The sequence below is a fragment of the Hyla sarda genome, chromosome 11, assembly GCF_029499605.1.
Source record: "Hyla sarda isolate aHylSar1 chromosome 11, aHylSar1.hap1, whole genome shotgun sequence".
Taxonomy (NCBI): domain Eukaryota; kingdom Metazoa; phylum Chordata; class Amphibia; order Anura; family Hylidae; genus Hyla; species Hyla sarda.
In genome coordinates this window covers 100155785-100181731 of record NC_079199.1, presented here as the reverse complement: position 1 = coordinate 100181731, position 25947 = coordinate 100155785, and the positions used below count along the sequence as shown (strand labels likewise).

The following is a 25947-nucleotide window of genomic DNA, read 5'->3' as shown; positions in this document are numbered from 1 at the left end:
TTGAGGGGGCGTGGCCGTGATGTCACAAGCGGGCGTGGGTCACGAGCCTCCGGCACTGCACCCGACGCTCTAAACGAAGAACGCCGGGTGCAGCATGGAGATGACAGGGAGTCCCACGATATCCCTTTGGATAGGGGATAAGATGTCTAGGGGCAGAGTACCCCTTTAATCTATGAAGGACTCCCCTTAAAGGGCATGGTGTGGGATGGGTGGAGGACAAAGACTGGCACCAGAAGGGACATCCTACTTTTCATTTTTACAGGCCTCATCACCTCCATGTTCTCTGCCATAAAGTATTCCTGGAATCAACAAATATTGCTGAAAAGTTTTACTGGGCAAGTAGATATGTTCCTGTTTTATCTTATATGAGGAAAGAACGAGAAGTGAAGGCAGAGACAATCAGAAATCAGACGATATAAGGGGAAATGTGAAGGCTGCCCAAATGAGGAAGTAGCAGCTTGATAACCTGTCCGGGAAAGAGATCAGAGACTGTAGGAGTTTTCCAGTCCGATAAAAAGGGAAGAATCAATTGTATTTCCATAGAGCTCGCGAACCACTCGGCAAGGCTGAAGATGTCTTCTGAGGATTTACCCTAAATGCTTTATTACTTGGTTTTACATTTTTGGGGAGGTGCTGAGCAGAGCTTTTGGCTATAAGGGCTGGATTGGTGGATGGTTAGTGACAAACTGTTTGGGTGGTCATTGATTCATTAACTTTTCTGGGTCTGCTATGTATAAACCACTTGCCTACCATGTTATGCCGCTTGCCTTAAAGGGGTACTCCACCCCTAGACATCTTATCCACTATCCAAAGGATCCAAGGGGCCGCCGCGATCTCTCCTGCAGCACCGTGTCAACTTGTGCACAGAGCGAACTTCGCTCAGTGCCTGATGACTGGCGATGCAGGGGGCCAGAGGCTCGTGACGTTACGGCCCTGCCCCCTTGTGAGGTCATGACCCGCCCCTCGTGAGGTCACTGCCACCACGCCCCCTCCTGTAGACTCCTCGTGAGGTCACTGCCGCCACGCCCCCTCCTGCAGACTCCTCTTGAGGTCACTGCCGCCACGTCCCCTCCTGTAGACTCCTCGTGAGGTCACTGCCACCACGCCCCCTCCTGTAGACTCCTCGTGAGGTCACTGCCACCACGCCCCCTCCTGTAGACTCCTCGTGAGGTCACTGCCATCCCGCCCCCTCCTGTAGACTCCTCGTGAGGTCACTGCTGCAACGCTCCCACCCGGCCCCTTCATTGCCAGTCATCAGGCACGGAGCAAAGTGCTCTCTGTGCACCAGATGACAGGGGGTGCTGCCGGAGAGATCGCAGGGGTTCCCATCGGCAGAACCCCCGCTATCAGACATCTTATCCCCTATCCTTTGGATAGGGGATAAGATGTCTAGGGGCGGAGTACCCTTTTTAGGAGGAGGGTCTCCATACAAGAAAGATGGTATATACTCAACCATCAAAACAACTCTCCCATACACAAGTACTATTAGAATGGCCATACACATATGCTTACACTTGCCAAAACCCACTGACTATCTAAAAAGGTATGATGGCAGCGACACACTCCTATAATACGATTATGGGAGGTCCTATACCCTACTCAAGTCTATAACATGCCTGATAGGCGGCCATAGACAAAAGATAATTGTTGGAAGATGTCATTGTCCACGATGGCCAACAAAATATCTAATCTCTGTGGCCTTTCCCTACCGTACAAGTTGGTTTCCACCATCACAATGTTACACCAAGTCATGGAATGTCCTTCTTTGACCTGCAAACGTGACTTCATAGACTGGTTGTACGGCTGAATCTTAGGGTGGGCTGGAGTCCATCTCCGGAGAACTTTGTCTATTAAAACAAGATTCTCTAGAGACAGGAGAGAAAGAAAATTCGGAGGTGGGGGCCACACATCAGCCGAGCATTGAGGAGGTAACAAAGGCTGTAGGTTTAAGCCTTTCATGTGTCTGGGTAGACTCCTTTTTTACCGTAGAACTTATTTACTTAACACCCACACTTAGCTGAATGACGCAGACAAACAGGTGACCTATGTAAATCCATCTTGCAGCAATGGACGGAATTTACTTCACAAAACACAAGAGAATTTTTGGAAAAATAGAATTTTTTTTTCAAACTATAGTCTACATCAGTGGTCTTCATGTAGACCACTGGTCTACATGAAGGCAACCGACAAAAGGCCATAATTCTTCTGACACCTCCTGGTTAAAACTCTTGGAGTCTCAGGGATCACGAAGCCCCATTTTCATGGTCTGTATTCATACTGAAAAACAAAGATCAAGCAAGATTTTACCCCTCCGCTTTGAAGGGGTCTCTGTCCTCCCTGAACTTGCCTTATTCGACCAACAGCAAGTCCTCCCCACCCCATATAGACATGCATGCTCAGCTTCATCATTCTTTTTGCCTGACACCTGTTGCTGCGGGGGGGGGGGGGGGGGTCAGGACAACTTCATACACATCAGATGGTTGGGAGGTCCCAATAACCCAATAACTGCTCATTGCCTCTCATATGGTCAGCACGCTGATCCCTCCTGTGATCAGGCCCATTGTACACAGTGTGACCTCTTATTTGTCTCCATAAGGGTCCATTCACACCTCATTTTTTGTACATACGGGTGCCGGATCCAGTGGGGGGGGGGGGGGAGGGGCAAACCGGGCGCTCCCGTACCCCGGCTGGATCAGCCCGTGACTCCATTTTCTTAAATGATCCAGTTTGACTCCATTCGGCTCAGTTTTGACCTGTATGCGGTTTCCTGACCGGACCTAAAACCGTAGTATACTATGGTTTTAGGTCCGGTCCAAAACCGCATACGGGTCAAAACTGAGCCGACCGGAGTCACCGTTTGATTCCGGTTTGAGCATTTAAGTAAATGGAGTCACGGGCTGATCCGGCCAGGGTACGGGAGGGCCCGGTTTGCCTCTCCTTCTGCCGGATCCGGCACCCGTATGTACAAAACGTGGTGTGAATGCACCCTAACACTTATTTAATCATCTAGAACCATCTCAAGGTCTGTGAAAAGATGTTAAATGGGCACGCTCATTAAAACTAATTTTTGCTATTGCACTCCTTATGGTAAATAAAAAATCTTTCTAATTTACTTAAAAAAAAAAAAAAAAAAAAACAACATTTAAAATAATGAAGTTTTCTATGTTTTATTTGTGTTTAAAAAAGCTGCCACTAGGTGTCTCCCTACTTGTCCAGAGCACATTTACACCCCCCCCCCCCCCCCCATCTCTTTCTAAGACTTTGGACTGCTGCTGGCCTGGCAGAAGTACAAAATCAGGAAATGCAGTCTGTAGTGCTGAGGGATGTGTGTGCAGCCTTAGCCAATCATAGCTCATCTCACACTGAACTGCTCTGGGCTGTGTGTAGCAGAGGAAGGAAGTTCTCCCCTGTATGGCACCTGCTGGGGAACGCCCCTTCCTAGTCTGTGAATCTGACTGAGACTGAGCAGAAAATACAGAGCAATATCAAGGTACAAAACTAAAAAATTATAAAAATAAAGGCTTTATAAGGATTATAACATGTAACAACATCATGACAGGTACTCTTTAAATATACACTTGTAATTGTTATTAGCTCCTCGCGTTTCGGGTTAGGGTCCCTAAAACAGAAACTAGAAGTGCAAATTGGGTTAGAGGAGCCTCTTCGCATATGATGGGGTTAAACAAGTCTTAAAGGAAGCGGTCATTGATGTGGCCGCTGGACCCTGCTGATCAGTGAGTGCTGATCGCTGCAGCCTTCAAGACCACAAGGCCATACATCTGAGCGGACCCTTCGGAGAGCAGAATTAGAGAAACTTGAGCAATGCGACTTGGATGGGGGCTGTACTGCATAACCCATTGACAGGTATGTTACGGTCTAATCCTGTACACGGCGTTCCTTGCAGTTTATCATAAGGATCCTAAGCAGCCAAATCCCTTCATCTGGAATGGACAACCTACTATAGCCATGGTCCTCAACGACTAACTCCTCATGGCAGGACATCATCCTACAAGTGGCAGCCCCCCGCCCCTTTACCATTTACACCAGTGGTCTCAAACTGTGGTCCTCCTGATGTTGCAAAATTTCAAATCCCAGCATGTTCAGACAGTCAAAAGCCTGTCTGCCTTCTCCAGAGGATCCACAGTGCCCCTGAAAGGTAAATCAAGGCTTTCCTCTGATCTCTTTCCAGTAGTCTTAAACTGTGGCCCTCTAGATGTTGCAAAACTTCAACTCCCAGCATGTCCGAACTGCCAATAGCTGTCCAGGCATGCTGTTGAGTTGAAGTTTTGCAACATCTGGAGGGCCACAGTTTGAGACTACTGGAAAGAGATGAGATGAAAGGGAGACAATAATTTACCAGTTAGGGACAGTGTGGATTCCTCTGGTGGAGGCAGACAGGCTTTTGACTGTCCGGGCATGCTGGGAGTTGAAGTTTTGCAACATCTGGGAGGCTACAGTTTGATACTACTGGCAGGAGACGAGAGGGAAGACTTGATTTACCTTTCAGGGGTAGTGTGGATCCTCTGGCGAAGGAAGACAGGCTTTTGACTGTCTGATCATGCTGGGAGTTGAAGTTTTGCAACATCTGGAGGGCCACAGTTTGAGACTACTAGTAAGATGAAAAATATGAGATGAAAAGGAAGCCTTGATTTATCTTTTAGGGACAGTGTGGATCCTCTGGAGGAGGCAGACAGGCTTTTGACTGTCCAGGCATGCTGGCAGTTTGTGACCACTGATTTACACGATCAAAAAAAACACTAGCAAACAACCATAATAAAAGTGAAAAAAACTGCAGAAGTTCGCGAAGATGTCACTGCCACCAAGGCGTCGCGGCCTGGTTCACTGACTCTTCAGCTACGGAGCTGGTTTTTCCTCTCCTCTCAAAGCCGCGCAGAGATCTAATCTTCTCACCTCGCCCCAAGTAGGCTGAAGGGACGGGACTCTGTGGTCGTGATATCTGACAGGTTGGCAGATAACATCTCGTTTCCCTAAAACGCGTTTAATCGTAGCCACGAGAAATACAGAAAATCGGACAGAATGGCCGCGGATAGGTAAGATTAGGATCTGCAGGGTCTGTTTTTCACAGAAATTGTCGGTAAGTAAAAGAGGAACAAGGCCTTAACCTGAAACATGGACGGAAACCAGAGAACATCCACACAGGTAGGACATGTTCTGCTCCGGAACCCCCATTGTGTAATAGAACTACTCGGATGGTCCATGAGGTGGGTTCTCACACCCTTCAGGGCTTCCACCATGATGCGGTTCTCAAAATAGTGTCTTAAAGGGGTACTCCGCTGCTCAGCGTTTGGAACAAACTGTTCTGAACGCTGGAGCCGGCAGCTTGTGACGTCATAGATCCGCCCCTTGATGAGGTCAAACCCCGCCCCTCAATGCAAGTCTATGGGAGGGGGCGTGACAGCTGTCACGCCCCCTCCCATAGACTTGCATTGAGGGGGCGGGGTGTGACATCATGAGGGGGCGGGGCTATGACGGCACAAGCTCCCAGAGTCGGCTCCAGCGTTCGGAACAGTTTGTTCCAAATGCTGAGCAGCGGAGTACCCCTTTAAGACACTATTTTGAGAACAGCAAAGGATAGGGGATAAGTTATAGATCACAGGGGGGTGTCCGAGTGCTTGGACCCCCCGCGATCTCCTTAAAGGGGCCCCGACAGTCTACCGGAAGAGGACGTTCCAACCCCTGCAGGAAACTGTGGCCGACACGCCCCCTCCATGTATCTCTTTGGTCGCTTTGTGCAGTGTTGGCACACGCCGGAGATTGCATGGGGTCCCAGCACTCGGACGACCCCCCACCCCACCCCCGATCTATAACTTATCCCCTATCCTTTGAATAGTTATAAGTTATATTTCACTACAGAACTCCTTTAGAAGGGGTACTCCAGTGGAAAATATTTTTTTTAATCAACTAGCACCAGAAAGTTAATCAGATTTGTAAATGACTTCTATTTAAAAATCTTGATCCTTCCAGTACTTATCAGCTGCTGTATGCTTCACAGGAAGTTCTTTTCTTTTTGAATTTCCTTTCAGTCTGACCACAGTGCTCTCTGCTGACTCCTCTGTCCATGTCAGGAAATGTCCAGAGCAGCATATGTTTGCTATGGGGATTTTCTCCTGCTCTGGACAGTTCCTGACATGGACAGAGGTGTCAGCAGAGAGCACTGTGGTCAGACAGAAAGTAAATTCAAAAAGAAAAGAACTTCCTCTGTATTATACAGCAGCTGATAAGTACTGGAAGGATTAAGATTTTTTAATAGAAGTAATTTACAAATCTGTTTAACTTTCAGGCATCAGTTAATAAAAAAAAAAAAAAAATAATGTTTTCAAGCGGAGTACCCCTTTAAAGGAGATATCTCATGCCGGAAAGCGTGTCCCCTATCCGCAGGACAGGTTTAAACTCACAGGGGGTCTGACTGCTGGGACCCCCCATGATCTCACACCACCGCCCCTTCCATATGTCTCTAAGGCAGAGCTATTCGGCTATCTTCTCTCATAGAGATATATGGAGGGGGTGTGGCTGGCAACCACGTTGTGCAGGCGTCGTGAAACGCCGCTCCTGGGGAGAGCAAGGGCCCCCTACAGGAGATCACGGGGGGCCCCAGCGGTCGGATCCTCCGCGATCTAAAACTTATCATGTGGATAAGGGATACGTGTTTGGCCATGAGACTTCTCCATTAAAAAGGGGTTATCCAGGAAAAAACTTTTTTATTTTATTTATATATCAACTGGCCCAAGAAAGTTAAACAGATTTGTAAATTACTTCTATTAAAAAAATCTTAATCCTTTCAGTAGTTATGAGCTTCTGAAGTTAAGGTTGTTCTTTTCTAAGTGCTCTCTGATGACACGTGTCTCGGGAACCGCCCAGTTTAGAAGCAAATCCCCATAGCAAACCTCTTCTAAACTGGGCGGTTCCCGAGACAGGTGTCATCAGAGAGCACTTAGACAGAAAAGAACAACTCAACTTCAGCAGCTCATAACCACTGAAAGGATTAAGATTTTTTTAATAGAAGTCATTTACAAATCTGTTTCACTTTCTGGAGCCAGTTGATAAATATATAAAAAAAAGTTTTTTCCTGGAATACCCCTTTAAGGCGCTGCCCACCGGTAAGTGCTTAGGCGGACAAATCCAGGTGGTGAGAACCCAAGCAGGACTCTTGCACTGTACAATGTCATCTTTAATTTGGCTCCTCCATGCCCTCATATTTTTAATCTCCCCCATTTTACATCTTTGCTTTTGGGAGTTAGTAATACGTTAATATTTGGGATAAAGGTGTGCTCCGGAGGGGGGAAATTTTTTTTTTAAATCAACTGGTGCCAGAAAATTCTACAAGTTTGTAAATTATTTCTATATAAGAATTGTAATCCTTCCAGTACTTATCAGCTGCTGTATGCTACAGAGGAAGTTGTGTAGTTTTCTGTCTGACCACAGTGCTCTCTACTGACACCTCTGTCCATGTCAGGAACTGTCCAGAACAGGAGAGGTTTGCTATGGGGATTTGCTCCTGCTCTGGACAGTTCCTGACATGGACAGAGGTGTCAGCAGAGAGCGCTGTGGTCAGACTGGAAAGAGCTACACAACTTCCAGTGGAGCATACAGCAGCTGATTAGTACTGGAAGGATTAAGACTTTTTTAATAGAATTTATTAATCTGTTTAACTTTCTGGCACCAGTTGATTTTAAAACTTTTTTTTTTACCTTTTACCTTTGAGTACCCCTTTAATTTGGTCTGAATTCACTGGATTCCAAATGTGGTAGCGTTTAGGTGCCCCTCAGTACCCATAGTCTCTTTCTAACCTCATATATTCTCCGGAATCTGATGCTACGTGTTCCAGAGATTCAATTAAACTAGAGGAACATTGCCGTCACCAAGAGAACAAAAACAGATTATTAATAATGCATCGCTATGTGTAAAATATCAAAGCATCCGGCGGTGGTGCAAAGCGGGGACAGCGCGTTTCATGATCACCGGAAGAAACAAAAGCATCGAAATGCTGTATGCTTAACCGAGGGGTCCCGGGGACTCAAGTTTGTCAATAAACAAACAAATAGTAGTTTCAGGTAGGATACCCCACAATCTCCAGCATGACACCCCAGTCAGAGTGAACTCTGCTCTGTGATGGGCGACCACAGCTGCCACGCCCCCCTCCCATAGACCTGAATGGAGGGGACGTGGCGTCACGAACACAGATAAAGCTTCCATGTTCAGAACGCCGCAGCGCAAACCCTGAGATCGCAGGGGTCCTAGCGGCCGGACCCCAAGTGAACACACATCTTATCACCTATCCTTTTGATCGGGGATAAGAAGTTTGGGGGGGGGTACCCCTTTAAATTTTGAAAATGTTTCAAAATCAACTGATGCCAGAAGGTTAAACAGATTTGTACATTACTTCTATGTAATAATCTTAATTCTTCCAGTATTTGCTGCTGTATACTACAGAGGAAGTTGTGTAGTTCTTTCCAGTCTGACCACAGTGCTCCCTGCTGACACCTCTGTCCATGTCAGGAACAAATCCCCATTTCAAACCTATCCTGCTCTGGACAGTTTCTGACATGGACAGAGGTGTCAGCAGAGAGCACTGTGGTCGGACTGGAAATAAATTAAAAAAGAAAAGAACTTCCTCTGGAACATACAGCAGCTGATAAGTACTGGAAGGATTAAAAACTTTAAATAGAAGTAATTCACAAATCTATTTAACTTGATTTTAAAAAAAATAATATTTTCCAGCAGAGTACCCCTTTAACCCTTTCATTACTTATCGGCTGCTGTATGCTCCACAGGAAGTTGTGTAGTCCTTTTGAGCCTGAACACAGTGCTTTCCGGGCATGCTGGGAGTTTTAGTTTTGCAACAGCTGGAGGTCCACAGTATGGACACCAATGCCTTCATCCATACCCTCACAAGCACTGCATGAGAGAGAAAAACAACGTGTACGTCTTTAAGAAAGAAAGAGGAAATTTGTTGACCGTGGCAGCTTCGGAAGAACCTGTACACTGCCACCTTTACAATCGGGCCCTTGTCCCGCGGTCAGGAGCTACAAGTTGTAGCAGCGGACACCTTTTGCTGACCGATCGTTCAGGTATTCAGCGTTTCATAAGCGCTGGACAGCTCTTAAAGGAACATTGCATAAGACGTTGGCTCTTCTCCTTCTTGCATAATTCTTACGCTTGTGACAACACCCTGACGTCTCTGTGGATATCCATTAAACATGTCTTCGACGCGGACTATTTTTTCATATCACCTAGCTCCCAAAAATTTAACAGATTTGTAAATTACTTCTATAAAAAAAAAAAAATATTAATCCTTCCAGTACTTATCAGCTGTTAAAGTTGAGTTGTTCATTTCTGTCTGACAACAGTGCTCTCTGCTGACACCTGTCTGTCTGTCTCAGGAACTGTCCAGAGTAGGAGCAAATCCCCCATAGCAAACCTCTCCATACACGAGAACCTCTACATTATTCTTTAAAGGAGATCTGTATCCTTCGGATAGGGGATAAGTTATAGATCGCGGGGGGTCCGAGCACTGCTGGGGCCCCCCTGGGATCTCCTGGACGGGGCCGCAGCAGTATGCTGGAAAAGGGGCGTTCCGTCCCCGCATGACGCGGCGGCCGACACGCCCCCTCCATGTACCCCATAGAGATACATGGAGGGGGCGTGTCTGCAGCGGCTTTCTGCTGGGGAGGAAACTTCACTTCCTGCAGACTGCGGCGACCCCATCCAGGAGATCCCGGGGGGCCCCAGCGCTCGGACCCCCCCCCCCCCCACGATCTATAACTTATCCCCTATCCGAAGGATATTTTTCACTGGAATACTCCTTTAATAGCCTATGCTGTACTATATATACACCAGTGTGTTCCAATCAGGGTGCCTCCAGCTGTTGCAAAACTACAACTCCCAGCATGCCCGGACAGCCAAAGGCTGTCCAGGCATTCTGGAAGTTGTAGTTTTGCAACAGCTGGAGGCACCCTGGTTGGGAAACCCTGATATATACAAACAAATAAATAAAATCCCGGCGTGCTTCTTTAAACGGAATCTGTCACAATGGACCAGTGTTTCCCAACCAGGGTGCCTCCAGCTGTTGCCAAACTACAACTCCCAGCATGCCCAGACAGCCAAAGGCTGTCTGGGCATGCTGGGAGTTGTAGTTTAGCAACAGCTGGAGACACCCTGGTTGGGAAACCCTGATATATACAAACAAATAAATAAAATCCCGACGTGCTTCTTCAAACGGAATCTGTCATCAGTGTCCCCCACCCTTACCTATTGGTATAGGCTTGTAGTGCGGGCGACAGGTGCTTTAGCCAAATCAATACCATATCACCGCCACCTTATTCTAATGCCCCCTTTATTTCCGTGTACTACCGTCAGTCATCTGTCCTTTATCCGACCATCTCAGTCTGCGTACGCCGGTCTAACGCGGCGAAGGTCTCGAGAAAACAGGCGTTTAATCTGAAGGATCTGAGATTAGTCATCGACTGTATAATGCCATGAATCACCGGCGCAGAAATCTTCTGTTGTCAGGGGCGACCATACGCTCGGTCCTAATGCTGGACCTTCCCAAAACGACTATGGGGGGGGATTTATCAACCCCTGTCCAGAGGAAAAGTTACTGAGTTGCCCATAGCAACCAATGAGATCGCTTCTTTCATTTTCCAGAGGACTTTTCAAAAATGAAAGTAGCGATCTGATTGGTTGCTATGGGCAACTCAGCAACATTGGTTGCTATGGGCAACTAAGCAACTTTTCCTCTCGACAGCATTTATCGATACCCGTCCAGAGGAAAAGTTGCTGAGTTGCCCATAGCAACCAATCAGATCGCTGCTTTCCTTTTCCAGAGGCCTTTTCAAAAATGAAAGTAGCGATCTGATTGGTTGCTATGGGCAACTCAGCAACTTTTCCTTATGGACAGTATTTATCGACACCTGTCCAGAGGAAAAGTTACTGAGTTGCCCATAGCAACCAATCAGATCACTTCTTTCATTTTGGAAAAGGCCTCTGGAAAATGAAAGCAGAGATCTGATTGGTTGCTATGGGCAACTAAGCAACTTTTCCTCTGGACAGCTTTTGATAAATCTCCCCCAAAGTGAACTCTGACCTGACCGCCGCGTTCCTCCTTCCTGTTATTTTTACATTTTACCGCTGTTGATGTCCTATAGATATATCTCTCTTCTCAAAAAGGAGCCCAGAGAGCTAAAAATACCCTCAAAATTACGGTCAGTGTCCGCCGCTACCGTAAACACAGGGCCTGCCATTGTGTGTGCCAGGGGGGAGGAGGGTTTAGATTTCAGCCTCTGCCACCCGGACAGACCGCACACACCTGTCCAACATTGATCTCGCTGTGATCCGGGAACTGGCAGAGAGGAGACGTGCCCCACCGCCAGGCGCTGCCCTCTCCGCACCGTGACCACTGGAAACTGGACACGGTCCCCCTCCTATGACGGGAAAGAAATAGGGTCTCCGGCCAATGGAGCTTTATAAATATCTGACTATGGTCTGTATGGAGCATGAGGGGTGGGGGACGGGGGACACTGGAGGCCGCCTGCGAAAAGTCACTCGCTGGACGGGCAGGAACTACAAGTACAAAACACTCTCGGATCCTGAAATACTCTGTGCTGCTGGGGGAGGACTCTGCTCCTTGTAGAGCGAACTTACAGTAAATTGGCCTGTAGCGACCCTCGTAGCTCTGTTGTTGATTACTTTAGTCCGCGTAAATTAGTTCAGCTTTCCAAGGGCTCTGGTTGCCTGGAAAAGTCCGGGATGACCGTCTTAGATCTCCTAGGACTGTATCCACCTTTTCCAGGCAACTGGAGCCCTTGGAAAGCTGAACTAATTTATGCAGACTAAAGTAATCAACAGCCGAGCTGCGAGGTTCGCTATGAGCCGGTCACCAATACAGTACCCCCCTAACATCATATGACGGGACAACCTACCGCCTCCAACAAGATCAACACATTCATATCCTGAAATGCTCTGTGCTGCTGTGATGCTTTAGTCTTACCACTCTTAGGGGTCTATTCACATGGCAGAATTTCCGCTTCAAATTTAAAGGGATACTCAGGCGCTAAACATCTCATTAGATCGCGGGGATCCCGCCCACTGGGGACCCCCCGCGATCTCTTCTGCAGCACCCCCGTTTTTCAGCTGCACAGAGGGAGGATCGCTCTGTGGCTGATGACGGGCGGTGCAGGGGACGGAGTATCGTGATGTCACGGCTCCGCCCCTCATGACGTCACACCCCGCCCCCTCAATGCAAGTCTATAGGAGGGGGCATGAAAGAACTTCCTGTGGAGCATACAACAGCTGATAAGTACTGGAAGGATGAAGATTTTTAAAGAATTTTTTATTTTAAAGATTTTTAAGAACTACATTTACAAATCTGTATAACTTTCTGGCACCAGTTGATAAAAAAAAAAATAATAATAATAATAATAATAATAATTAAAATTTCCACCGGAGTACCCCTTTAAGACACTGCTCCATCACATGTATACAAACCATACGTTTACAATAACCCCCCCTCCCCCCAATTATCATATGTTAGTGTAGAGCTTACTGTATCTAAAATGATATAAATGATGCCTAATTTTATGTCTAACAAATACTGAGTTGGTGTTCCTCAAGGGCGGAGCTAATTTTTTTGAACAGTTTGCAGTCCCTGCCGAGACCCCCCAGTCAATTGTGTGGAATTGCAGACCAAAAAAAGAAGCTAATTTCATGCCTGCCACATCAGCTAAAACAGGTAAGCACAAGGTTTACACAAGAACCTCTATAGTGTTCAATAAAAGTCTATGCTGCACTATAGAAGGAATATATACATCACCCGGTATATGAAAGTGGGCTTTTGAAAAAAAAAGACCAAAAAATAAACAAATATACATCTTCCTTCATCAATATACGTGTATACGGCATAAAGTTGCTGAGCTGCATTCTCACCTGAGTATGGCGGCACATGACACGGTGTGGGGGCGGCTGATCTCCCCCGGGGGCACATTCATCTGTCTCCTCGCTGGGCCTCGGCTTCTGCATTTTTCTCTACGTGTCTTCAAAGCGTGGAAACACAGCTTCAGCGACATTCAAAACACATGTTCGCAGCTTCACCACTCCCGTGCCCTCGGACACAGATGGCTGCATGTGGTGCCTCCACATACATGTGTGGGAAAGGGCACGGAGAGCTGCACACTATGCCCCCACATACATGCGTGGGGGAAAAAGGGCAACCGGCACAGGTGGTAATCAGAGCCATGATCAGTCTACCATAGATATAGGCCTGGGGCCACAATGACGGTTTGTGGGTTAAAATGTCCATATTGATTTAGGGCAGGAGCGAACAAAAAGGGTCACGGGAAAGCCCAAATACTACACTCTGACTCTACCGCCTTAACACTGTGGAGGCAGCTATTTCATAGGCTGATCCATTATTCCCTTCTGTGCCGGCTGACAAGTAAGGTGTGGCATACACTGTGCGTGTCCTGCAAAGGTTCAGATTGTTCATACCATCCTAGAGCTCTAAATAAATAACTTCTGGCTAAAAATAGGAAGCGTAGTTGATGCTTCTTCTGCCACCACAAAGTTGGGTTCTTCTGGATGGAAGGGGAGTCTTTGGGAAAGCTGGGTGACAACCAACAGACCAAGTTCTCAAACTGCACAAGTGGATAAAGCCATGAGCATTTGGTGGCCAATAGCCACTGGTCTCCTCCGGCCTTACAGCTCACAGTTCCCACCCATCCTTGCCAGGCTCTGCCTAGTTACATATTGTGCCCACCCCACTTCCATATACCTATTGACACTTTAGCCTTTCGGGATTTTAGCACAACTGGGTAACAAACTTGTTGGGAACCAGACATGCCAAAATGGTCGTCACCCAGCTTTCCAAGAATCAGATAATATTTTTTTTTTATCAAGGAAGTGTTCCTCAAGACGTCAGGATGCAGAAATAACAGGATATGAGAAAAATTACATTTTTAAGATACCAGTGCACAGAGGTAGACCCAATTTCCTCACACCCATAGGTAAGAAGAAAACCAGTATGTTAAACTGTTCCATGCTGGATACCAGTACGGGATACTATGTCCAATGGAGAAGAAAGAATGGGCCAAGTTCATCTGGAGATTTGAGAAGTAGTCCGAGCTTGGGCCATTCTTACTTCTCCATTAGATCCTATCGATGGGTTCAACCTCGAAATTCCAGACTGGTCCTAGACATAGCTAGGAGGACCACTGTACCCCATTGTGGGCGATACCAAAGAAACCATCAGGTGAGAGTCCTAATATTGAGGGTCAAGATCGCAAGGTCTATATTGTCTATATTACGGGCTGGAGGTCCTCAGTTTGGAGGCCCCGGTTCTCGGAGTTGGAACAGAAAGGCAAGAAGTCTGACGCGGTAAAATAAGCTTGGCGGGTGTAAAATGGCCACCAGCCTGTTCATTACCAAAAAGAGAATAAATGGAACAACTTCTGCATATTCATTGTTTCGTCTTTGGATTTTCGAGGTCAAGTTCGGGACGCGGAAACATATTTTCTTCAAACTGGTCCCAGGGGAACTCAAACAATCCCAGATTCACAGATATTGCTATTTGAGAACAAATTGGCCATGTCTAGAACCAGGAGAGGAAACCGGGGAAGCGTGGGTTTAACCCTTACAATGACGGGATCACACTTCAGTTAATGCTCTAGGACAGCGGTCTCCAAACGGTAGATGTAGCGAAACTACAACTCCCAGCATGCCTGGACAGCCTTTGGCTGCCCGCACATGCTGGGAGTTGTAGTTTTGCATCAGCTGGAGGGCCACAGTTTGGTAGACTTAGGTTCTAGGAACTGGAACGGTTGGACCTAACTTCTAGCAGTTGGCACAATCTGAACCTCTGCAGGACACGCACAGTGAATGCTACACCTTACTTGTCAGACGGCACAGACATGAATAACGGATCTGTTTTAGAAATGGCTGCCTCCAGCGTGCTAAGGCGGTGGAGTCGGGGTGTCACATTTAGGTTTTCTTTTTTTGTGTACGGTTTCCTCTGCCCCTGCCCCACATCACTATGGGTATTTACCCCAGAAACAATTTCAATATTGCTATTTGAGAACAAATTAGCCATGTCTTGAACCGGGAGAAGTGTGGATTTAACCCTTACAATGACAGGATCACATTACAGTCAGTGTTCTAAAACACTCCAGATGTTGCAAAACTACAACTCCCAGCATGCTGGGAGTTGTACTTTTGCATAAGCTGAAGGTCCATAGTTTGGGGACCTAGGTTCCACGAGTTGGAACAGTTGGACCTAGGTTCTCGGAGTTGGAGCTGTAGCATGGTACCGAACAATCTGAACCTCTGCAGGACATGCACAGTTTATGCTCCACCTTACTCGTCAGGCAGCACAGATAAGAATAACGGATCAGCCTAAGAAATGTCATCTTTGGGTTTTCTTGTGACCAGTTTTATCTGTCACTGCCATAAATCACTATTAGCATTTACCCCAGAAAAAAAAAAAAGTCACATATGTTGCTAAACTGGCCATGTCTAGAACCAGGAGAAGCCTAAATTTAACCCTTACAATGACAGATCACATTACAGTCAATGTTCTAGGAGAGCAGACTCCAACCTGGTGGATCTCCAGAAGTTGCAAAACTACAACTCCCAGCATACCCGGACAGCCAACGGCTGTCCGGGTATGCTGGGAATTGTAGTTTTGCATGAGCAGAGTTTGGAGAGCACAGGCTGGAATAGGGCTATTATCTGCTCTTCTATATAGGGGTCTAATATATATATTATATATATATATATATATATATATATATATATATATATATATATATATATATATAGAGAAGATTCTCGCTCGCTCTGAGTGACGCTTGCTAGTACCCATCTCTCCACACTGGAAGGACGAGGCAGTGCGATACGTTAAAGGGTTTTACCAGAATGGATTAACGTGAGAAAAATGCCATCGAGATGCCCCATGGCCCCTGGAATAACCTTCCCAGAGACGTGACAGCATCGTGGAGCCTGTGAACACAGAGAGCAGAGGACTGGATTCCCACGATCCAGCATTAAGGAGCTGCTGTTATCTGGAAGACAGGGGGCGGAGTCAGACCACGGCTACTCTCCCTACTAATCCTAAAAAGGAAGACGGCCCGGCTTTACAAGATCTTGTTTACCTATGGAAAGGAGGAGGAGGAGGAGGGGGGGGGTGGCGATACCAACCTACACACTTTCCCCGTCGTGATGCCACCTGTTCTCCATATGCTGACTTATAGGGCTCCCTTTGTAGAGAATACGAAAAAAAAAAATTGTCGTCACTAAATAACCCTATAAATCACACTCAATGGGGCTAATCTGCGTATTGGATCCCTGACGTGTATGGAGCATGAATAAACTAATAATAATAAAATTATTATTATTATTATTATTATTATTATTCCTATTATTATAAAATTATTATTATTACTTTTCAAATTTGAAATAGTCAAAATAAATAAGTGAAAAAATAAATTAAAATAAAATAAAATAAATAAATAAATAAATAAAATAAGCAACGCAGTGCGAACTATGGCTTATATTTCCTTAAAGGGGTACTCCGCTGCCCTGTGTCGGAAGCTCCGCTCCCCAGCGTCCGGAAGTTTATTGTTTCCGGACGCGGTGTGCGGGCTTCCGTGTTCAGGGACGGCTCTCGTGACGTCACGCCCCCTTCCCATAGACTTTCGTTGAGGTGGCGGGCGTGACGTCACGAGAGCCGTCCCTGAACACGGAAGCCCGCACACCGCGCCCCCCTCCCATAGACTTTCGTTGAGGGGGCAGGCGGGCGGGCGGGCGTGACTTCACGAGGTGGCGGCCCTGAACACGGAAGCCCACACACCGCGTCCGGAAATAATAAACTTCCGGACGCTGGGGAGCGGAGCTTCCGACACAGGGCAGCGGAGTAGCCCTTTAAGAAACAACGTGATGCACATGTATTTTTCTAAAGCATATAAAAAAATTTAAATATAAATAAAAAATAAAAAAAAATCTGACGTTTTGAGCACAGAATAAAAAAAAAAAAATTTATTCAAATTTGAAATTGAAAAAAATAAATACACTAATAAATAAAATAAATAAGCAATGCAGTGCGCGGTGTGAACTATGGCCTATATTTCCTTAGCAAACAACGTGATGCATAAAAAAAAAAGAAGAAAAAAATGGCGCGCAAATCTGACATGTTTTGAGCACAGAATAAAAGATTATTCGAATTTCTAATAGACAAAAATAAGTAAATAAGCAGCGCAGCTTCGAGTGTGAACTATGGCTTATATTTCCTTTGTGAACGTGATGCACGTGTTTTTTTGCTGCATATTTGGCGCTACAAAAAAAATAAAAAATAAAGATGGCGCAATGCTGCTGGATTACTGGAATTAAAGGGGTTATCGAGGAAAAAAAATGTTTTTTATATATCAACTGGCTCCAGAAAGTTAAACAGATTTGTAAATTACTTCTAATACTTATGAGCTTCTGAAGTTGAGTTGTTCTTTTCTGTCTAAGTGCTCTCTGATGACACGTGTCTCGGGAACTGCCCAGTAGAGATGAGCAAACTTACAGTAAATTCGATTCGTCACGAACTTCTCGGCTCGGCAGTTGATGACTTATCCTGCATAAATTAGTTCAGCTTTCAGGTGCTCCGGTGGGCTGGAAAAGGTGGACACACTCAGTATCCACCTTTTCCAGCCCACCTGAAAGCTGAACTAATTTACGCAGGCTAAAGTCAGCAACTGCCGAGCCGATAAGTTTGTGACGAATCGAATTTACTGTAAGTTCGCTCATCTCTACTGCCCAGTTTAGAAGAGGTTTGCTATAGGGATTTGGTTCTAAACTGGGCGTTTCCCGAGACAGGTGTCATCAGAGAGCACTTAGATAGAAAAGAACAACCTTAACTTCAGAAGCTCATAAGTACTGAAAGGATTAAGATTTTTTAATAGAAGTAATTTACAAATCCCTTTAACTTTCTGGAGTCAGTTGATCTATAAAAATACGTTTTTTCCTGGATAACCCTTCGTCAGTCATCAGGGTTAGCTCTGTGCACGGATGACTGGGGTCCCGCGCCAGAGATCGCGGGGGTCCCCAGCGATCAGACATCTTATCCCCTATCCTTCGGATAGGGGATAAGATGTTTATCACCGGAGTACCCCTTTAAAACTCCTTAGCCTTAGTTACTTAGTTAGGTCTCCCGACCTCCAGATGTTGTAAAACTACAACTCCCAGCATGCCCGGAATTGTAGTTTTGCAACAGCTGGAGGCACCCTGGTTGGGAAACCCTGATATAATACATAGATATAGAGTATCAGGAACCATAGTTTCCGACTTTTAAAGGGACAGCGTCGATCGTTGCTATATTGGAGACATTTCAATGTACAGTAATCCCTATAACATTCGCGATGTTCGTTCGCTTCTGTACTATTAGTAGAAACCACCGAGCTGTAGAAAACCTTCCATAGATGCGTCGACTGCCGGCCCACGCCATCCAGAGACTGGTGTTCAACAAAACCACAACACACAGACCTGCGAGAAAACCAACATCCGCTCGTCCTCCCCCGCGCTGAGTCTTCTCTCTGTATCGTACCTCGATCATTAATGGTGGCCAAATATACTCCATCGGGGAATACTGTGGCAGCCAATGGGGAGTACAGGGAGAATTCAAGGGGATAGGTAAAGCAAGTGACCGCGAATGAACAAGTATGCTATGCCCACATGACCCCAAAACTACCACAGTGGGCAGCAGCCATTTGCCCAGACTTCCTACCTAAAACTTGTGGAAGAAAAAGAGCAACAATGGCGCTTGTCTAGTCCTCATATCTCGTCCACCTATCCCGACCATATATCCAGTCCTCATATCTCGTCCTCCTATCCCGACCATATATCCAGTCCTCATATCTCGTCCTCCTATCCCGACCATATATCCAGTCCTCATATCTCGTCCTCCTATCCCGACCATATATCCAGTCCTCATATCCTGTCCTCATTTCCACACCTCATTTCTCATCTTTATGTCCCCATTCTAATATCCCGACCTCATATCTTGTCCTCACATCCTTACCCCATATATCATCCTCATATCTCGACCTCTTATCCCGTCCTCACATCCTTACCCCATATATCATCCTCACATCTCGACCTCATATCCCGTACCATTATTCTGACCCTAGAGTCCGTCGTTGTATCCCGACCATATATCCCGTCCTCGTATCCCGACCTCATATCCTGTCCACAGATCCTTACCCCATACATCATCCTCATATCCTGACCTCTTATCCCGTCCTCACATCCTTTCCCCATATCCCCATCATCATATCCCATCCTTGTATCCCGTACCATTACTCTGACCCTATAGTCCATCCTTGTATCCCGACATATATCCTGTCCTCAAACCCTGACCTCATATCCCGTTCCTCATGCCCTGTCCTCAGATCCCACCCTTACCCCACATATCCTCCTATCCTGTCCTCCCATCCTTATCCCATCCTCATATCCCGACCTCATTCCTGTTCCTCATATCCTGTCCTCATATCCCGTCCTCACATCCTTCCCCCATACATCATCCTCATATCCCTTCCTCATATTCCGTTCCCCATATCCCGTACTCATATCCCTTCCCCATATCCCGTCCTCATATCTTGTTCCCCATATCCCGTCCCTCATATTTTGTCCTCACATCCTTACCCCATCCATCATCCTCATATCCCGTTCCCCATATCCCATCCTCATATCTTGTTCCCCATATCCCGTCCCTCATATCTTGTCCTTACATCCTTACCCCATACATCATCCTCATATCCCTTCCTCATATTCCGTTCCCCATATCACGTCCTCATATCCTGTTCCCCATATCCAGTCCCTCATATTTTGTCCTCACTTCCTTACCCCATCCATCATCCTCATATCCCGTTCCCCATATCCCGTCCTCATATCTTGTTCCCCATATCCCGTCCCTCATATTTTGTCCTCACTTCCTTACCCCATCCATCATCCTCATATCCCGTCCCTCATATCCCATGCATGGGGACCCATTGGCCAGTGTTTCCTAACCAGGGAGCATCCAGCTTTTAGCATGCTGAGAGTTGTAGTTTTGTAACGGCTGGAGACAGCTCGGTTGGGAAATACTGGCCTACAGTAGTACGCTCCATATGGGTCTCCATGCAGTACAATACTCAGCAATATGGCAACTTATTTCTTCTCACGGACTACGCACGCCTTTTATACACGACGCCCATGCACCTTGTACGGTGTATTAAATTTTGGCTGATTCGGAACACGCCTGATGAGAAATGCTCGTGTTCCGGGATTTAATGACACCCTGGAAGGAAAGTTTCACTTAATTGCAACACCCCAGATATTGTCATAAATAAGATCTGACGTTTGATACGGAGAAATAAGGTTAGTGTGCCTCACTTAGGGCGGCCATACATGGGATACAGCAGGCACGAGGCCATTTTATCAGGATCCATTGGGGCCAACACTTCCCTCCTTCAAAGAGGTATAAAGTCTTAGGAGCTCTGTCCTTTTAAAGGGGTCCTCCGGATGAAGATCATCCACTAAATCCTGGCAGTGACCGTTTCGATTCCCAGCAGTGCCCCCACAGGCTTCTGTATTTGGCTCACAATTCCCTCGGTTCTGCTGCTCACTCATTCTGACATACGCTGTTTAGGAAGAGGGGCATGTCCGAGGCAAGCATTGAGCCCGCCCTTACTCACCATGCATTCACTTCCTCCCTGAGTCTGCTGTGCTGTGTCTCTTTATCCAGTCACTGCAGGCTGCTCTGTAAACCCCTCCTCTCTGTTCTCATGCTGCCGTCTAACAGGACAGGAGTGAGCACAGAGGAGTGCTAGTCCCGCCCCCACTCCCTGCACTTTGTCCCTGCCTGTGCTTCAGCTGGGACAAAGATGATGCTGTAGCCAGACAGGATTATGTTCTGGATGGTATGGGGACCCCTAGTGGTCTTTTTTAATAAGCCATCATTTCTATAAAAAGGAGATACAATTTTCTTTATATAAAGTATATTAGAAAGGTTATTGTTTTGCCAAGGTGTACGACATATAAAAAGGTTTTGATTCTGACTGTGCCCTTTTAAAGGGGTATTCCGCCCCTTGACATCTTATCCCCTATCCAAAATGTTAGGGGATAAGATGTCTGATCGCGATCTCAACTGCAGCACCCCAGCCATCCGGTGGATGGAGCGATCTTCACTCCGTGCCGAGTGACTGGCGATGCGGGGTGGAGACTCGCGACGTCACAGTCATGCCCTCTCAATGCAAGTCTATGGGCGGGAGCATGACGGCCATCACGCCCCCTCCCATAGACTTGCATTGAGGGAGCATGGCCGTGACGTCACGAGTGGGGCGCTGCACCCCAACGCTTTAAATGAAGGCTGGGTGCAGCAGGGAAATCGCGGGGGGGGGGGCAGCGGCAGGACCCCAGCGATCTAACATCTTATCCTCTATCCTTCGGATAGGAGATAAGATGTCTAGGGGTGGAGTACCCCTTTAATATTATATTGGACAATTGCTTATATAGCAATTCCCTAAGGCACTCCAGTTAACAAATGCATCCTGCTAGGAGATAGTTGCTGGATTGCTGCACGTGATACTACGTTGGCCCTTTAAGTCATCGAGGAAAAAAAAAAACCCGCACACACAGGTGCTTTCACAGTAGTATGAGCCGTCATAACGGGGCCCGGATAATGATCCCATTCTGTGTAAGTGCTAAAGAACAAACATGTTTTGTTGCTGAGAAGGCGGCGGAGAGAGAGAGTGCGAGAGGCATACGTGTGACAGGAAAACAGATGTCTCTCCAAATACACTTCTCCGATTGTTAAACGCCCCAACCTTGCCAGATGAGGTGCTGCAGCTGCTGCAGCACTGCAAGTCCCAGCGTCTCCTCCGCAGCTGGCGAGTCTGTCAGACGCTGCGGAAACAGCATCATGTGACGACGGAAGCCGCACACGGGGAGCATGAATCTTCCATGTAAAAAAGCGGGGGGGAAAAAGTCTAACAAAAAGCTAAAATTTAAAAATAAATTATATATATTTATAAAAAATATATATTATTATAAATATTATTTATGGTTTTGCATCTATGTGTTCGATGGCCTCTCAACTCTCTGCTGACTTTGGATGTCAGAGGAGAGAAAGGTCGGGCTAGTGTCCCCCTGCACTATAAATGTGTTATTGTATGCGGGGATGGGAGGTGCATACTGGGCATTGTGGTTCTACAATGGCTTGCCATGTACAACATCATGACATCCCCAATATAAGGGTCACCCTGTCAATGCGAAGTTCACCTATCTCAATATTTCCCAACCAGGGTGCCCCCAGCTGTTGCATAACTACAACTCCCAGCATGCTGGGAGTTGTAGTTTTGCAACAGCTGGAGACACCCTGGTTGGGACACACTGATCTAGGTGTCCGAAGTCCTCCCGACTCCCTGCTGACTTTGGATGTCAGAGGTTAGAAGAGTCGGCAAGTGTCCCTCTGCATTATAAATGGTGTTAATGTATGCAGGGATGGGGAGTTCATGCTGGAGGTTGTAGTTTGTAGTTTAGCAACAGCTGGAGGCACCCTGGTTCGAAAATACTGATCTTTGTGTACGATGGCCTCTCGACTCTCTGCTGAATTTGGATGTCCGAGGTGAGAAGGCTCGGCAAGTGTCCCTCTGCACTATAAATGGTGTTAATGTATATGGGGAGTGCATGCTGGGAGTTGTAGTTTTGCAACAGCTTGAGGCACCCTGGTTGGGAAACTCTGATATAACTTGGCAGGACAGGCAAAACACGGCACCAATGAATGAGGAAAAATTTGTTTTCTTTTGTCGTAAACCTTTTGCAGCATGGCGTGAGACCCTGCCCGCTAAACCCTAAATTGGCGTCATCACTTATTTTCCTAGAAAGACATGGTCAATAATTGTCTATGAGAAAGAGAAAAAAAGAAAACCGCCCAAGGGGGCCATCGATGGTCACGGCGAAGTTTACCGTCACAATGGGGAGTAGAAATGTTTTTGTCAGACTGTGAAGTCACGCAACTGGTTTGGCGAGGACGAGCCCCTGGTAATTATGCAGAAAAAAACGTGCAACAGCTGCCGCGCTTTGTGTTTTCCACCTTCCATTTCAGGGTGGCTCCAAGGATACCGCGGGGTTAACCCTTCCATCACTGGCCTGGTGACAAGAACGAACGCCCTTTGACAATCATTAAACAGGTTTATGACTGTGTACACGGCAGGTGAACGGCTACTGGGAAAAGGATAGGCCCGCAATGAAGAAGAAGGAGCCAGGGCATGGCCGGCCCCTATAGGTATCAGCCGTTCAGCTATCAAATGATTACTTTAATGGTTCTTTCGGGTTTTTGTTTTTTCACAATCCGTTTGGTTGGTATCGGGTACACGTGGTCATTCATTGTCCACCAGATCTGACCTGTTGTCTATGGCCGGCGTAATGGTTATCATCAGAAGTGGTCACCAAACATCTTGTGCAACTCAACACAAGACCCCTGTGTACACTGCAGGCGAACAGCTAGTGGGAAAAGCATAGGGCCGCAATGGTAATTATAGAAGGAGTCCCTATAGGCATCACCTATCTATAGCTTTTTTTGTGTGTTTACTTTTTGCAAGCCATTTGGTTGGTATCGGGTACACGTGGGCATTCATTGTACACCAGAACTGACCTGTTCTCTATGGCCGGTTATCATCATAAGTAGTAACCAAACATCTTGGGCAACTCAACACAACACAAGACCAATGTGAACACTGCAGGGTACAAGATAGTGGGAAAAGGACAGGGCCGTAACGGTACCACAGAAGGAGCAAGTGCATGGCTGTATAGCCATCACACGTTCAACCATCAAGTGATTATTTTTAATAGCTTTTTTTGTGTTTGTTTTTTTGCAAGCCATTTGGTTGGTATCCGGCAGACACGTGGTCATTCATTGTCCACCAGATCTGACCTGTTGTCTATGGGCGGTGTAATGGCAAACATCTTGGGCAACTCAACACAACACAATGGTGTACACTGCAGGTGAACAGCTACTAGGAAAAGGATAGGCCCGCAATACTATAGAAGGAGTCCCTAATAGACGTAGCCCCTATAGGCATTATCTGTTCAACCATCAAGTGATTATTTTTAATAGCTTTTTATTGTGTTTGTTTTTTGCAAGCAATTTTGTTGGTATCGGGTACACATGTAGTGATTCATTGTCCACCAGATCTGACCTGGTGTCTATCGTCAACGTTATCATCAGCAGTGGTCACCAAACATCTTGGGCAACTCAACACAACACAAGACCAATGTGTACACTGCAGGCGAACAGCTAGTGTCCCGTACACTTGGTCATTCATTGTCAACCAGAACTGACCTGTTGTCTATGCCCAATGTGATGGCACCATCAGTATGGTCTCAAACATCTTGGGCAACTCCACACACACAAAACACAAGACCAATGTGTACACTGCAGGCGAACAGCTAGTGGGAAAAGGATAGGCCCGTAATGTTCCGACAGAAGTGGTTATTAATATTTTTTTTTTTGTTATTTGTTTTTGAAATTAATTTGGTCGCTATCCCGTACACTTGGTCATTCATTGTCAACCAGAACTGACCTGTTGTCTATGCCCAATGTGATGGCACCATCAGTAATGGTCTCAAACATATTGGGCAACTCAACACAACACAAAAAACACCTCACACAGGAGACGAATGGTCTCAGATTCCCCCCCCCCCCCCCCCTTCGTATTTTCAGAAGACATGTAATTTAATGGGATCCGCTGGCTCGAAAGTGGAAGCATCCTTTAATTTCTATTTATTTTATTTTTTAAGCCTCTGTGCAGGTGCAGGTAGAGCCGGGGAGACTCGTAAAATTAGAAGTCAATAAAGATTATCCTGTCGTCTGTGTCTGCTTGAGTTTTTTATTGCACTGGATAGAGACTTTACAGAAGCGCAAAAGCCTCATAAAACACTCGGTAATAACATTCATGTCAATCCACTAGAAGTCATCAATACCTGAAGAAGATTTGCTATAGATTTTTTTTTTTTGTGACAGGTCAGAAGAGAAAGAGAGAGAGAGGGGGGGGGGGGGGTGTAGAGAAGTGCCGGATACAGATCTCCTTGAGAATCGAGCACTTAAGATGGGGCGCAGAGGCATTTAGCTGACCGTCCCTGGCAGACGAGAGACATTATGTTACTGCTATTAAAGATCCAAAGCTCTTCTGCTCTGATTGAATTATTGAAAAGCGTAGAATTATTTATAAAGAACATACGAGCAGTGTGTACACGTTCTAGAGCTTGGAGGGCGCGACGGTGGGAGAGGAGGAGGTTAGAGGGCTCAGCATGTAGGGTTGAAAGGTTCTACAGAGCTCAATGTATGAAGGGCAAATCAGTCAGAACTCGCATCGATCTTGGACCAACAAAAGGAGCTACCGGCCATATATATCCTAATCAAGAGATGGTTGGATTACCGTAGACTTCCCAAACCATTAAAGGGTACTCCTCCCCTAGACATCTTATCCCCTATCCAAAAAATAGGGGATAAGATGTCTGATCGCAGGGGTCCCAACTAGGGATCGACCGATTATCGGTTTGGCCGATATTATCGGCCGATAAACACGATTTTGGGCATTATCAGTATCGGCAATTACCTTGCCGATAAGCCGATAATGCCCCGCACCGCGACAGCCCCCCCGACCCGCCGCACCCCCCACCACACCGGCCCCATTGCCTCCCCCACCCCCAGTTTTATTATTACCTGTTCCCGGGGCCCATGCTACTTCTGGCTCCTGCTGCGTCTTGCGTTACGCCGTGCGCAATGACGAGTGACGTGACGTGCGCAACGTGACGTCACCGTCCGTGCGCACAGTGACAGCTCAGGAGGACGCCACCGGAGCCAGATGTAGAGTGAGTGGACCCCATGCCCAGGTAATTATAAAACCGGGGATGGGGGAG

At 46.6% G+C, this 25947-nt stretch overlaps 1 protein-coding gene and 1 long non-coding RNA gene across 6 annotated transcripts in view; one reads left to right on the top strand and one right to left on the bottom strand.

Moving 5' to 3' along the window:
• MEF2D (myocyte enhancer factor 2D) overlaps nucleotides 1–25947 on the bottom strand; it is a 211149-nt gene that overhangs the window by 152796 nt on the left and 32406 nt on the right. The window contains exon 1 of one of the 5 annotated variants that reach the window (XM_056546370.1): nucleotides 10372–10426. The exons of 3 other annotated variants lie outside the window; for them this stretch is intronic. The gene's annotated coding sequence lies outside the window, so the exon portion shown is untranslated. One more of the 5 variants, XM_056546369.1, reaches the window with a different exon arrangement.
• On the top strand, nucleotides 1878–24878 carry LOC130295540 (uncharacterized). The gene is made up of 3 exons (XR_008848894.1): nucleotides 1878–1928; nucleotides 23240–23311; nucleotides 24826–24878. It is a non-coding gene; the product is annotated as an uncharacterized LOC130295540 (long non-coding RNA).